Below are 16,350 nucleotides of genomic sequence, written 5' to 3' on the forward strand. Positions count from 1 at the left end.
ACTTACATGCAATGGTAGACAAATTTCTGTCCACATGTGAAATTTGTGCCAAAAACAATGTTAGGAAAGGAACAACCACGCCAATAGGCCACATACCAATACCAGAAGGACCATTCAAGCACCTAGTAATGAATAATGTGGAGATGATAAAGCGAGTGCAAGGCAAAAGATACATGCTTGTGGTAATAGACAGATTTAGCAGATGGGTAGAAGCAATACCATCAGCAGATGAGGGGGCAGGAACAGTTATTACATTTCTAACAAGGGAAGTAATCCCTAGATTTGGAATACCATCAGATATAAGTTCAGATAACGGGTCAGCATTTATTAAAAAAACTGTAAAGCAAGTATTACAGCAACTAAGAATAAAACAGAGGTTAGGCTGTGTTTATCACCCACAATCCCAAGGGATGGTGGAAAGGGTAAATGGTACCCTCAAGGCCAAACTTAACAAAATATGTGAAAGTACTAAACTCAACTGGATTGATGCTTTACCTCTTGCGCTAATGAGTTATCACATGCAAACTAACAGAAGCACGCATTTAACACCGCATGAAATGCTTACGACCCATGCCTGTGCTATATTGCAGAGGGCCGTACAAAGGACCCCCTCTAGAGCAATTGCAAATGATACTGAGGTCGTATATGAAAAAACTAACTGCAATACATAAAGCTATTTATTTACAGGAAAAGAGAAAAGAGCCTGAAAAAGAGACAGAGACATCTTGTCCAGTCGTTCCAGGGGATCAAATCTATTTGAGAGTATTCAGAAGAAAGTGGAATGAGCCCAGGAGAGAGGGACCTTACAAAGTGGTGACAGCTACTCCAACAGCAGCCCAAGTGGAAGGAAGTACCACCTGGTATCATTTGTACCACTGTACAAGGGTACCCAAAGTAAGGAAGGAAGGAGAAGGAGAAAAACTTGAACCCGACGATACAAAAGAAAGCGTGGTAAGACCAGAGACAAGAGGAAAAGGTACAGAATGTCAAAAGTTCAGAAAGAGTTACACAGGGAGTGGAGCAGAGAAGATCAACAAAGCAATAGGAATGAATCCAATAACATGTGTGATGATCATCATATAACTATTGCATCTGGCAATGCAAGCTCAAGCCACAGCCAACACTATTACTCAGGAAGTCAACCAGACTTCCCTATCATTGATTTTTCAGCCCTCAGTCAAACCCAGTAGCAATTCAGAAATAACACAAACAAATCAAGAATTAGGTAAAAAACAAAAGATATCAAAACAACGTAGAAACATTGAAAATAATATCAATAGTAATGGAAATATTAGGAAATTAGATAGGTTATGGGAAACAGCGCAAAATAATGAATGGTATGAATGGGCAACTTTTACAGCAAAAGAGATAGGTATGGAAAACTGCCTACTATGCTCCAAATCACCCCTAAATAAGGTAACGGTAATTCCAAATCAGCATGACTATCAAAAATGTGCCAACTTTAATAGAAACTTTTGTCATTTAAGAAAGCATGTTAGACCATACTGCCCGGCAGAATGTTTGACATTTCTGGGAAATTCCATTCTTAAGGATCACTTCAATAAACCACATTGGGGAGATTGGTGTAGATATGGGGATATAAAAGAAAACATTAAAATAAAAAAAGGAAAGGTAGAAATCCCAAAATGGTATAACATAGATTATAGCCAAGAGTATGAGTGTTATAGTAAACCTGAAGGAGTTCATGATTTGGGAGAATTTATGGGAAAATGTGCTACTACATGGAACCTAGATAAAACAAATGCTTGGCACTCAGATGTACCTGTAAGAGCCCCAGAACTTCAAGCACAAGGATTGAGAAAGGGAATAAAAATATATCAAGAAAAGTGTGAAAATCAAACTATAGCATTACCGTCAATATAATTATATGAAGATAAAACATTAGTGGTGGCAGATTTTTTCTGGGTCTGTGGAAAAGAACAACTTATGGCATCTTTACCACTAGGATGGAAAGGGATATGTGTTAGAGTATGATTGATTCTGGAAATTGCAATGGCACAGTGGGAAGCATGACAATTCATAAAGGAAGATAGGAACAGAACGAAAAGAGCATATAAAACAGACCCTAATGTGTTTTTAGACTCAATTGGTCAGCCTAGGGGTATACCTAATGAATTTAAGGCTAGAAATGAGGTCAAAGCAGGGCTATAATCAATATTCATTTGGATTACACAAAATAAGAATACAGAGTGGATCAATTATATTTACTATAATCAACAGAGATTTATTAATTACACTGATGATGCTTTATCTGCTTTAGGAGAGCAAGTACATGAAACAAGTAGAATGACATGGCAAAACAGACAGGCTCTTAACTGGTTACTGGCAAAACAAGGGGGTGTATATGTGTTATGTTTGGAGATCAGTGTTGTACTTTCATACCAAACAATACCACACCAGGAGGAACATTTAGTGAAGTCATGATTAAGTTAAAAAGCTTAAGAACCGAAGTTAAATCAAATGCTGGAAGAGATAATCAAATGTGGGATTGGTTTGATTTAAAGTTAGGAGCATGGGGAGCATGGTTTGCTAAATTAGGAATGTTTTTGGGAATTGCAATAGTAATAGGAGTGCTGCCTTTATTAAGGTCATTAGTTATTAAAGCCACAGTTAAGCAAATGGAATTGCTAAGATGTCAAGATCCAAGTACCTCCAATGAAGACAAAGAAGATGAATAAAGTTGAGAAATACCCTGGGTGAAAGTGCTAGCCTAACCTCTCCCCAACGGGTGACCCTCTACAATACGTAAAGTACCTGGGTTGAAGACATCTACATTACACTTAAATGATATGATGAATGTTTTGATTATGTACTCCTCAAGACTATGGCAAACACAATTAGATCTGAACCATCACAATCAAAGCTGAACCAATTGCACATTTAGGATTATAACATGCTTATATATTAAAAGAAAATGGAGACAGAATATTTTACTCTGCTCTTAAAACTATTTGAGTAGAGATGTTTGGTTCTGTAATCTCCACCGGAGTGCGGTTGCATAATGGGGTCATTGGTAGTGCAATGGTGAGACTTAATTGAGTCACTAGATAGCATAGCTAAAGTGGCTGAATTATGAAACTGCACTCAGGGCTGTGACTCTAAAAAGTCACAAAGAGGGGATATGTAGGAGATTTTATCAGGTACAATCAATGTAAACATTGTTGATTTGTACCACAGTTATATCTGACAGGCAAACATACAGTTTACGGCATGAAGGCCTGTGGTCGTAATGGAATGTGTGCTCCATATATGTGTGACATTTGAAGGTATGTGCAAAAACAGGAAAAGCATTACATGGGGGGCTCTCATGACCGCTGGGAGAATTTATCTCTTCCAAAGGTGGTTCTGTTACTTCTTAATATGGTCAGACCAGAGTCAAATAAGAGGATGATAGATAATACATGTTTAAAAAAGGATTAGCCCCAACTTGTTTGAGGAGATGTATTTAAGTGAACGAAACCCAGAGTTGGTTAGTTGCTCTGCAGAATGACTCAAAACCTAAGAATTTGAGAGTGATTCTTCACAGATTAAGGAAAAAACCTACAACAACAGCAAATAAACTGTTGCTTGTTGTACGGTAAATTGTGAACTCTATTGCCCTCTGACACTCTCCCTGAGGGTCATTGACACTTTCCAAGAGTGTGAGTGTGTCATCGTGAAATGTTGTAAACTTTCAGCTCAGATTGGAAACTGAATTGACACAGACTGCCCCCAGCGGTGAAAAGCGGCAATGTGCCCTCCGACATTCCCTGTACTCTGATCGTTCAAATGTTGTAAATGTTAAGAAGTTTTAAAGAATCTCGCACAGTGATTGACTGCAAATGTTGTGACAACTTCTGACAACTTTTTCCTGTGTGATCTTACTGGAACTTTGTGACCACTATTGTGCTGTCACATTTGCTACTTTCCAAGTAAATGCACCGGTTGCACTTTTGCTTGAGACCCTGAGCACTGAAAAGGGAAGGAGTTAGCATTCTTTCCACGCTGTGGTGTTTGTGTTTTATTTAATTACTTATTTATGATTACTAGGAAACTAGAACTTTTCAAGCATACCACATCAATTTGAATGCTGCTGGTCAGGAAGCAGCTAGTTAACAGGCCTCTAGAGCAGAAGGGCAACGGGCCAGTGGCACAATGGATAACGCGTCTGACTACGGATCAGAAGATTCTAGGTTCGACTCCTGCCTGGCTCGTTTTAGCTCTCTTTTTTTATCTCCATGACTCTCATGGCATTTCAATTCTGTTCACCTGGAAACAGTAGCTCTGCAAATTAGGAACACTCACACCACAGAACCATCCCTTCGATAGCTCAGTTGGTAGAGCGGAGGACTGTAGGTGACGTAGTGGCCATCCTTAGGTCGCTGGTTCAATTCTGGCTCGAAGGAAGATGTTTTTTTTATCTCTTGGAGGCACTACTCACAGTTGCTTGAACTTGTGTCAAAGAGGCCAGCTTTGGACCGACAAAAATACATTCTCTGACCGGTAATCGAACCCAGGCTGTAACAGTGAGTGCACCAACTCCTAACCACAGGACCACCAGGGAGGGCAAGTTACATGCTTGCCCTTCAGAGCAGCCAAGGACGCCTTGCAAATCTCGTCGAACAGGAAGCTTCATGTTCATGCCACTTCTGCTGTCAAGGAGTTGGCCTGTTAACCTCACTTGATGGCCAAATTCCTGTGCTGGAAAACTTTTTTAGACGCGATATTCAATCCATCCCAAACATGGCTTTGTGTGTCTTTTTAGGATTGGAAGACTTTTTTTGGATGTCCTAGATTAAACTCTTTTACACAAAACTACATACATTTTAATAGTGTTTAAAAATAGAGGTGATGATGTTCAACTATCTGATAAAAATATGCGTAATTACCTCTTGTAGTAGTGTAATAACTTGATGAACAAACTTTTTCTTCGCTGAGTCTGACAGCAAATAAACTGTTGCTTGTCGTACAGTAAGTTGTGAACTCTATTGCCCTCTGACACTCTCCCTGAGGGTCATTGACACTTTCCAAGAGTGTGAGTGTGTCATCGTCAAATGTTGTAAACTTTCAGCTCAGATTGGAAACTGAATTGACACACACTGCCCCCAGCGGTGAAAAGCGGCAATGTGCCCTCCGACATTCCCTGTACTCTGATCGTTCAAATGTTGTAAATGTTAAGAAGTTTTAAAGAATCTTGCACAGTGATTGGCTGCAAATGTTGTGACAACTTCTGACAACTTTTTCCTGTGTGATCTTACTGGAACTTTGTGACCACTATTGTGCTGTCACATTTGCTACTTTCCAAGTAAATGCACCGGTTGCACTTTTGCTTGAGACCCTGAGCACTGAAAAGGGAAGGAGTTAGCATTCTTTCCACGCTGTGGTGTTTGTGTTTTATTGAATTACTTATTTACGATTACTAGGAAACTAGAACTTTTCAAGCATACCACATCAATTTGAACGCTGCCGCTCAGGAAGCAGCTAGTTAAAAGGCCTCTGGAACAGAAGGGCAACGGGCCAGTGGCACTTAAAGCAACCTGTCAGTAGAGCTCATTTCTGGTAGTGACATCCAGAAATTGTCCAATCACGGCACGCATCGCTACCAAGAATATTCGAAGAATTAACCAATCAGACGCTTGTCACTACCTTTTTTCTACCAAGAATTGACCAATCACAGCCCTTTCCGTTACTTGGAATTTTCGATAAATTGGCCAATGAGGTGTGCGTCTCTACCTGGTTGCCAAGAGGAATGGACCAATCAGCAGAAGAGCGATGCTGGAGCGGGTGTTATAATAAACATTTCGTTCGGCGCACAAGTGTTTCTTCTGATTCGAGATTATTACTACAAATCCTTTGTTTTTGACGACGTTGAAACAGAGGTAAGTTTTTCTCTCTCTCTCTCATATATATATATATATATTTAGACAGTATATAAATGCACGTATATGTGTATTGTACTTTACTGTAAGACCTGTAAACATACGCATATCCAACGCTAAGCATTTAAAAGTACTTTAAACTTTCAGAACGGGTACCACGCAAATTAAAATATAAATATCTTCTTTGCCCAACCACATAAGCCCGGTTATTTTTTGTAACATTGAGGAGAAATGCTCTTATTTCAATGAATAGTATAAAAATTATTTTAGTTCGACACCCCTTTTATTCAAAGCATAAAGCTTAACCCTATGAAGCCTAAATAATGAAATAATAGGCAGAAAATACAAATTTAAAATTAGGTTTTATTAAGGGGGCCTTGTATAAACCTTGAATCTAATAAATATTGAAGCGTATATATTGTTAAATTGTATATTGTATCGTTGTGGCAATGTACTGTATCTCTGCTATATGTTGACAAAGTGTTAATGACATTTTCTAAAGACAAAATCGTTTATTTGACAAGACTGCAAACGTATTAAAACAAACAAATGTCATAATACTTAGAATTATGATTATCATATATTGATGATTTTCATCACATTAAAGGGATTGCACATTAAAAAAAGGCTAAATGAAAATTATCATCATTTATTTACCCTCATGCCTCATTACTTTCTTTATTCTGCTGAACACAAATAAAGATCACAAAGATACACATCTGGGTTGGCATAAAGGTGAATAAATGATAAGATTATTTTCATTTCTTGGGGAACTATCTCAAATCATTCAGTACTCTTCACGTGTATAAACTGACCACTTATCAAGAAGACTAAGAACAGTAGCACTCAGATGACTGAAAGATATATTAATATGTAACAATTGTTTGAACTATTTGCTTAAAGTGTAAAAAAAATAATTAAAAGTGTTAAAGTTGGCAGTACGAGGCTGTGCCATATTGTGAATATAGTCACAGCTGAAGTCACACTTCATGTCATGCCTAACAATATGCAATATATTTAAAAATGTATCATGCCATACTGCCTAATTAATACACAGAACCTCATATACATTACCACAGAATATGGTGGTAGAGGAGAGCTGATGGGAGTCTGAATATGTGTGACTCTTCTATGGCCCTAAAGGTGGAGGAGAACAAAAAGAGACCTTGGTCTCGGGCTCTGTCTCCAGAAAAGGTCATGGATTCTGCAAGGAGAGCTGTACTGTGCCAAGGTGAAGACCCAGGCAATAAATTAAACATTATAGGGCAGACTGGGACATTGCAGAAGGGAGGGCATATTTTGCCAACATACAGGTGTGCCAGAGGTTCAACATCACTTGAATCATTTCACTTGCACCTGAACTGGTTCATTCCAGGAAAATGCATTGTTTTGCCCAACAGACAGCATTTAAAATAGTTAAATTATGGATTTAAATGAACATTGTGTTCTGTCAATGTAATTTCAGGCACTCTGGCCAGCGATACATTTTTCCAGGCATACCTGTTGTATGGATTGGCCAGGTGGAATTCGGACAGAGCAGCTGATGCAACCTTTGAGGGCTTGCACGATCCCCATTCTTATAGTGGCCTCCTTCGTCATTGTTGCGGCCCTTGGCTCCTTAATAATGGCAGAGAGTCTCTAACGGGTGCAATAATTTTTTATTCTTCCAAAATCAGCGTGAGCACCGTGAAAACTAAAAGTAAACACAAATAGCTGGTTAATGAACCTTTGGACACAAATTCACAAGAAAAATCCTCACCTCATTTACAGCATCAAGAAGCATTTGTACATGTGCAATGCAAATCAAATGACCTTTAAAGTTATTTAAAAATAACAACCAAAGACAATAATTTGCTCACTTAACACATACACTTTCCTGGTACAAGATAAACAACAAAACAATTTCCAATAACAGTCAAAATAGACATTTTACATCTTTGACACCTTTTATACATGGAGCCAAATGATACACACCTCGCTCCGCTCACCAAGGGTGCAAATTTTAGATTTGCTGCTTTTCAGAATTAGCCGCTAGCTTGAAGGTCTCTGAACTAAAACAGCACACAAATGTGTGGATATAAGACAAAGCAAACTTCACCAAAAACACCATGAAAAACGAAAATACATCAACTAATTAATATTGTAAAGTAAACAGCACCAGAATTTCACAACCTGAGTCAACTTACATTTCCCTGATATTCTGAGATGAGAGAAGTCAGGCATGTGCAAATCGAATGATCAGTTTATACAGGTTCCTGGGCTCACAGCCTCAAACCCAGTCACATGAATTACCTGACTGAGAATGCACTACCTCTAGCGGCCTCCAGTGGCCACTTACACTCCCACCAATCATGTTATGATAAATGAACTCAGCATGGAAAACAAAACAGTTACTCATACATGATTTCTAGATTTGTATAACTGCCGTATAACTGAAGTATAGAGCTATAAATCACAAAGAAAAATAGGGTCACCTTAAATAAAACTATTAAACCAACATGTCTGATGTAAGTGTACTTAAGCTTGACAGACCGTTAATTGTTTTCAAGGAGGAGCACCAGCTTTTGGATCGGCCTTTCGATGATTGAGGGCTTACATCGGTGGTTCTGTTTCTGTGTTAGTTTCCGCTCCCCAACTTGTACCTTTACCCGACGAACTAAGCCATCTGACCCTTCTGTAGTTTCAACAACTCGTCCTAGTTGCCACTGATTCCTTGGGAGTGTATCTTCCTTTATGATGACTATGTCGTCCACTTTCAAGTTCGCGCCAGTACATGCCACTTTTGCCTAATGGATGTATTCAGGAGGTATTCTTTTTCCACCAGCTCCAGAACTGTTCGGTTAAATATTGTACTCTTCGCCATCTTTTTGCGGCGTACACATCTTCCTTTACTGAACTTTCCGGAGGTGGTAAGGCGACTTTAGCTTTCATCAGGATCAGGTGGTTTGGAGTCAGGGGCTCTGGTGCCAAAGGATCATTGATTCCTTCAACGTTTAATGGGCGACTGTTTACAATGGCCATAGCTTCGTAGAACAGCGTTCTAAGCGAGGCATCATCTAGTCTACCGGAACACTGAGCGATCGTAACATTCAGCACGTTGCGGATGGTCCGAATTTGTCGCTCCACACACCGCCTGCATGACTCGCTGAAGGAGCATTGAGAATGAACTCGCACTGTTTATCCGCCAGAAAGGCTTCCAGTGCCTCTGTGTCACATTGCTTGAGGGCTTCCTTGAACTCATTCTTCGCACCCACAAAGTTTGTGCCCTGATCACAGCGGAGTTGGCAAACAGCTCCTCTAAGGCTAATAAAACACCTTAAAGCGTTAATGAAGGCGTCCGTGGACATGTCTTCAAGCATTTCAAGATGGACTGCTCGAGAAGACAGGCAAGTGAAGATGAGTCCATATCTTTTGCACTCTTTGCGACCTAAGCTTGGTGATAAATGGGCCGAAGCAATCCATACCGCAGAACATGAAGGGAGCTGAGACTTCCCAGCGTTCTCTGGGGAGTTCAGACATTCGTTGCTCCTCAACTGGTCGTCTGAGCCTCCGGCATTTCACACATCTATGTATTAACTTGGCGACTAGTTTACTCCCACCAATGGCCCAAAATCCATTTGACCTGAGTTCCATTAAGGTCTGGCTCCGACCCTGGTGGCAGATCTGGGCATGGTAGTGTGACAGGATAAGCTTGGTGATGTGACTGTCTTTTGGGAGAATGATGGGGTGCTTTAGTTCTTGACTGAGGGAGGATCCCTTAAGTCTTCCGCCAACGCGAAGAAGTCTCCCATCCAGAATGGGGTCGAGACAAAGAAGAGGACTGGAACTTGGAATTATGTCCCCATGAGGGCTCCTTTGCAGTGCCTTTAGCTCTTGAGGGAAGGCTTGCTGCTGGACGAGCTGAATTACCACCTCAGCAGCCCTCCTACGTTCCTCGACAGTCACAGTTTCACCGTGATATTTTAGCTTAGATCCTAGTCTTTTGATTCTTGCAACCACCTTAACAAGCATTGTCCAGGTGGAAAACCGGCTCAGGCGACTTAGAATGTCGTTCCAGTCACTGACTTGAGTTGCAAACACTTTAATCGATTTAACTTCAGGATCACCTGTGAGCAGCTCGGTTGAAGGCCTAGGTGTAGGTAGCACTTCCTGTTCCCATAGAAACTTGGGCCCTGATAACCAGCGTAGTCGAAGAGATGTCTGCTGCATGAAGACCTCTAGAGGCGTGGTCAGCTGGGTTCTGTGCTGTATCTACATAGTTCCATTGATTTGGGTCTGTAATCTCTCTTATCAATTGAACGCGGTTTGCCACGAACACATGGAACCTTCGTGCCTCATTGCTGATGTAAGCCAGCACTACTTGTGAGTCTGTCCAGAAGAGTTCTTGTTCAATTTTCATCTCGAGTTCTGCCTTCAGCATAACACTCATCCTGGCTGCGGTGACTGCGGCTGAGAGTTCCAATCTTGGAATGCTTGTGATTTTCGTAGGTGCAACCCTCGCTTTGGCCATTACAAGACTGCAATGAACCTCGTCCTTGTCATTTTTGTATCTGAGATAGGAACATGAACCATATCCTGCATTACTGGCATCTGAGAAGTGGTGCAGTTCCACCCTAACAATTTTACCAAAGTTTTGAGGATGGTAACATCTGGGTATGGCAACTTCCTTTAACCTCTGTAAACCATTCTTCCACTCCTCCCACCGTGAATGCAAGTTCTCAGGAATAGGATCGTCCCATCCAATACCTCTATGACATAGCTCCTGTAGGATGCACTTGCCACTCAAAGTGAAGGGAGCTACAAACCCGAGTGGGTCATACAGAGATGCAACGACTGACAATAGACCACGGCGAGTTGGGGGGTGGTCCTTTGCGTCAATGTTGAAGCTGAATGTGTCGTTTTCTGATGACCACTGAATGCCCAATATGTGTCCTTCTGGTGTTGTGTCTGGATTAAGGTTGAGAGGATCAGTGGTTACTGCCCTTTCTGAGGGTGCCACACAGGAAAGGACCTCCATTTGATTTGAGTTAAACTTGTGCAGACGTAGACCTGCACTTTTGCACAGTTTCTGTGCTTCGACAATTAGTTCCTTAGCTTCTTTGACTGTTGGAACACTGGTTAACCCATCGATCCACGTAGAAGTTCTTCTCCACAAATACTGAAGCTGTCGAGTGGTCAACTTTGTGTTGCTGTGCCAGATACTTAAGACCAAAATTGGCACATCCAGGGGAGGACGCAGCACCGAAAATGTGGACTGTCATTCTATACTCCTGCGGTTCTGTTTCTAACAGTCCACCCTCCCACCATAGGAACCTTAGGTAGTTGCGAACTTCGGGTGAGACACTGAACTGGTGGAACATCCTCTCGATGTCACAGATCACAGCAACTGCTTCCCTTCTAAAGCGACAAAGGACTCCTACTAAAGAGTTAATTAGGTCGGGGCCTGTGAGTAGAGTGTCGTTTAGAGAAATCCCCGGAACTTTGCCGAGCAATCAAACACCGACTCTTAATTTGCCTGGCTTCTTGGGGTTGTACACCCGTGATGTGGAATATACCACACAGTTTCTCCCTCCAAGAATGGAGGAGCTGGCTCTGCATCACCTTTCTTGATAGTTTCTTCCATGAAGGCGGTGTAATGGTCGAAATACTGTTTGTTGGCTTTTAACTTCTTCTTAAGATGCTGCAGCCGAACAGTAGCCAGCTTCTTATTGTTAGGGAGAGCCGTGGACAACTGCCCTTGAAAGGGAGGGAATCTCAAAATGTCCATCCTTTTTCTGCTTAATGTTATCACTAAGGAGCTGTATAAAATGAACGTCATCCTGCGACACGTACTTGTCCTCATAGCTCCTCTCGTTGAAGTCTGATTCCAGTACTTTCAGCACATCGGTGGCCACTGGCACCTCTTTCACTGCAACACGATGCACAAAGCTCTCATTTCCTTGTCTATCCAAGTGGGGATTGGCGGACCCTATAATGCTCCAGCCAAGCATTGTCCTTTGCGTGAAAGGTTCATTTTCACCACCTGTGATGACCTCCAAGGGAGCTAGTGCTGACGGGCAATCATAACCAATTAGCAGTCCAACCTCGCAATCTTGGAGTGGATGTAACTTGTTTATAAGATGTTTCAGATGAGGCCACTGAAGCGCTGTACCCCTTGTAGGAATGTGAGACTTGTCGACTGGGATGAAGTCTCGTGTGTAGGTCTGCTGTAGTTGGATATAAGTTTCAGAGTTGAGTCCCCGAACTTGTAGGCCATACGCAGTCTTGCTTGCTATGACTGTGTTGACAGCTGTCATTGTGCTGAGTTTAAGTTGCACTGACTGAGTGTTCACATTTAGTTCGGTGACCAAATCTTCCAAGATGAACGTTGAGTCGCTCTGTGTGTCGAGTAGAGCATAAGTGAGAATTTCTTTCTGGGGCTCTGTTGTTGATGACACAAGAACTGGAACAATGCTAGAGGTGGCAGAAACATGCTGTGTCAATGCATGGGCCATCACCTTGTGAATTTCCTTGCTTCCATGGTCTCCTGTGGCTACGGGATCCTTGCTTGCAGATTTGACAGGGTTTTGGTTTCTTTCTAGGTGCAAGCAGGTTGGATGACGTCTACCACATGTACTGCAGGTGTGTCGCCTTTTACAGTCTTTGGTTGTGTGACCCTTTCTTAAACACCCAAAACACAGGTGGTTTTCATGGATAAAGGCCTTCTTTTCATCTGTAGTCTTTGCTGCAAAGGTTGGACACTTAACAACACCATGCGTTTCATCTTTACAAACTAAGCAAGGTGGCCTTGGTTTCACGTTTTCCAGAGTTCCTGAGGTGGGGTTTTTCATTTGAGTGCTTGTGTTGAGCCTTGGCTCTCCTTGGAATCCTCTCGTCCGTGTTTTTAACATTCATCAGAAGGGGTGAGGCAATTGGGTTACAAGCTATACGAGCTTCGTTCTGCATAAACTCTGTGAAATGCATAAAACTTGGATAGTCTCCAGATCTGTCTAGCTCTTCCACAACAATACGACTCCATCTGCGCACCATCCACTCAGGTAGCTTTTTAAGGAGCTTGTGATTTTCCTCACAATCATTTAGAATACCCAGGCCCTTAACATGAGGAATGGCCTCAACACAACCTTGAAGGAAATCTGCAAACTCTCTTAATGCAATAGGGTCATTTACAGCTATCTTTGGCCACTTCATGAGCTTTTCTCTGAAGGCCCTTTGGACAATAAATGGACTTCCATACCTATCTTGTAGGACTGCCCAGGCACCTTGATATGCCTCCTCTGAATTTCGGTAGAAAAATCCTTCAACGGCTTTGCGTGCTTCACCAGCAAGATAACTCTTTAGATAGAGCATTTTTTCACTAGCCGGAGAGGCTTCTGGTCGATGAGAGCCATAAAGGATATCTTCCAGTCTATGAACTTTAAGGGATCACCAGTAAACGTGGTTGGTTCCGGGACAGGTAGACGGCTTAGGGTAAGTGAGCTTGCAATTGCCTGGGCTAGGCTGACCTCCTGAGCTACTGGCACCTCTGAGTGTGCGGGATGAGGCTGGAATGGCATTGCTTGTGGATTTAGTGGGATTCTGAGTCCAGCATTTTGCCCACTATACTGAGTTTTATGGTCAGTCTCCTCCTCAAAGCTTTCAAAACCCTCAAAATTGTTGTACGCTCTTACCCGAGCTGCTGCTACCTTCACTTCCTTGTCCGCTTGTAGCTGTTGTAACCTTGTTTTTTCCTCTACTAGCTTTAGTTTCATTTCAGCCTCCTTTTGCTTGATTTCTGCTAGCATCTGTGTTTCCTTGAGTTTCCATTCACTCTCCAGTTTGTTGAGTCTCGCCTGTTGAAAGTGTATTTTTTGCATGGCTTTTGCCTGTTCTACCTTGGCGGCCAGTTCTGCTTCTGCATCTGCACGTTTGCTAGAGGACCTGGAGGTGGCGCTTGAGTGGTTGCCAGATCCTTGTGATGACTCTGAAATTACTGTTTCTGTTTTCGTATTTCCAAAGACTGACTCATACTCATCCTTATTGAGCGCTATTCTCACCCTCTCTTTCTCTAGTTGGTCATTGAAAGCCTCATCTATGTTCTCAAGTCGTTTACTGACAAGGTCACAAATCTCAGCTGTAAGAGTGTCACATGCATCCATTCTTTTGACAATATCAGGAGTAGTGGTATGGTTGCGTCGAATGGGCTCATAATTTTGATGTACTATAGCTTGTTTGGATTTAATGTTAGTTTGAATTTTATCAAGGTCCTCAGATAAGCAGAAAGCCTTCAATTTTACTCTGAATTCCTTTGCTGTGTGTTTCCAAGAATCATAGGCTTTGCTGAATGCCTTTTCATTCCTCTTTGCTTCCTGATCATGTAATTCTTGACCCTTTGTTGTTAAACTACGGTCACGGGAGCTCGACCTGACTTGTTGTGCTTCTGGGGTCTTGTCTATTTCCTCAGCAGGTGATGACATCTTGTTGGTCTAAACGGATCTGTTTGTACTTTAAAGCCTTAGAGTGTTTTATGTCTAGACTCAAATTTGGATGAGTGGTGGCTTTAACTTATCTTTAAAACTATATATTACCACTCACATCAGACATTTACACTTTGTGGACACAGCAAGGAGAGTAAACAGAAACAGCTACTGAACGTCATAAACAAGAATACTGCTGATAATCTTCAGTCAGACAATTTTGCTCCTCAGATATTGTTAGGTTCAGGAATTAAAATCTTATGAGATGACGTTGACCTACTCTTAGACTCTTAGACTTTGTACTGGTCAACCTTATGGATCTAGCATTTACAGTATTTTGTATTACACATTCAAAACCTTTCTTGGAATTATTTAGAATATGGCAGTTCTTGATTTCTCTAGAGGTCCAATGTCCCATGTGATGAATTAGCTGAGCACATAGTCCTTTAAAAACACGTTGACTTTAATGTAGTGCTCCTGTATGTGTATCTGAGGTTGGTTATACCCAGTTAGTCAGACAAAGTCTCTCACTGCAGCTGTGGCATCCATATATTGGCGTGCAAACATCAGATGATCTTGAGTCCACTGGCTGATGAAGACGTCTGCATTGGTGGATGACTCAGCGTCGAGTTTTCACTGTTGCGGCCCTTGGCTCCTTAATAATGGCAGAGAGTCTCTAACGGGTGCAATAATTTTTTATTCTTCCAAAATCAGCGTGAGCACCGTGAAAACTAAAAGTAAACACAAATAGCTGGTTAATGAACCTTTGGACACAAATTCACAAGAAAAATCCTCACCTCATTTACAGCATCAAGAAGCATTTGTACATGTGCAATGCAAATCAAATGACCTTTAAAGTTATTTAAAAATAACAACCAAAGACAATAATTTGCTCACTTAACACATACACTTTCCTGGTACAAGATAAACAACAAAACAATTTCCAATAACAGTCAAAATAGACATTTTACATCTTTGACGCCTTTTATACATGGAGCCAAATGATACACACCTCGCTCCGCTCACCAAGGGTGCAAATTTTAGATTTGCTGCTTTTCAGAATTAGCCGCTAGCTTGAAGGTCTCTGAACTAAAACAGCACACAAATGTGTGGATATAAGACAAAGCAAACTTCACCAAAAACACCATGAAAAACGAAAATACATCAACTAATTAATATTGTAAAGTAAACAGCACCAGAATTTCACAACCTGAGTCAACTTACATTTCCCTGATATTCTGAGATGAGAGAAGTCAGGCATGTGCAAATCGAATGATCAGTTTATACAGGTTCCTGGGCTCACAGCCTCAAACCCAGTCACATGAATTACCTGACTGAGAATGCACTACCTCTAGCGGCCTCCAGTGGCCACTTACAGTCATGGTGTTAACATGCTGGCAGAGGATATTCTTGGAAAGAAGATTGTGTCCTTTGTTACTCCACGTAAATATACTGGTACGTTCATTATATTTTCTGTTAAAGTAAATTGCTAATTTGTCTAAAATATAAATGTGTCATGAATCAGTACAGTCTTCACAAAGACCGCTTTCACATTATGCTGCATTTGCAGTGCGCAACTGATCCGCGGCTGTACCACAAACACTTACTCACTATTTGTATTTCAAATCCAGAAGTTATCAGCAACTTTTATTTAAAAAAAAGTTGGCACCAGTGCGATTCTCTTTGTACACATACTCTTTAATAGAGATTATCAAGAATTAACAGATTATCACAAATGTTTTATTTAATGTAATGTTGAATATAATGTAAACCCATGAGGAAAGAAAAACTTTAAAGTATTTTAATCTTACTTCTGGTTACATGGGCCTAAGCTCTTTTCAATGAAATTTCAAAAGTTAGAGATCATTTTAGAATACAGTATAGGAGGTACCGAATATTCTTCAGTTTTGTGCAAAACAGAAATACGACAAATAGAATATCAGATCTTTGTCAAATAGATCAAAATAATGCAAAACAAAAAGCTTTTTTGCATAGTTGTGTTTGACACATGAAAACTG

General features: G+C 41.1%; 1 non-coding gene across 1 annotated transcript; it reads left to right on the forward strand.

Annotated features, from left to right (window-relative positions):
• Positions 1 to 4,319: 4,319 nt before the first annotated feature.
• trnay-gua (transfer RNA tyrosine (anticodon GUA)) lies at positions 4,320 to 4,406 on the forward strand. The gene is given in 2 exon segments: positions 4,320 to 4,356; positions 4,371 to 4,406. It is a non-coding gene; the product is annotated as a tRNA-Tyr (tRNA).
• The last annotated feature ends 11,944 nt before the right edge of the window (positions 4,407 to 16,350 follow it).

This window comes from Xyrauchen texanus, chromosome 9 (assembly GCF_025860055.1).
Source record: "Xyrauchen texanus isolate HMW12.3.18 chromosome 9, RBS_HiC_50CHRs, whole genome shotgun sequence".
Taxonomy (NCBI): Eukaryota; Metazoa; Chordata; class Actinopteri; order Cypriniformes; family Catostomidae; genus Xyrauchen; species Xyrauchen texanus.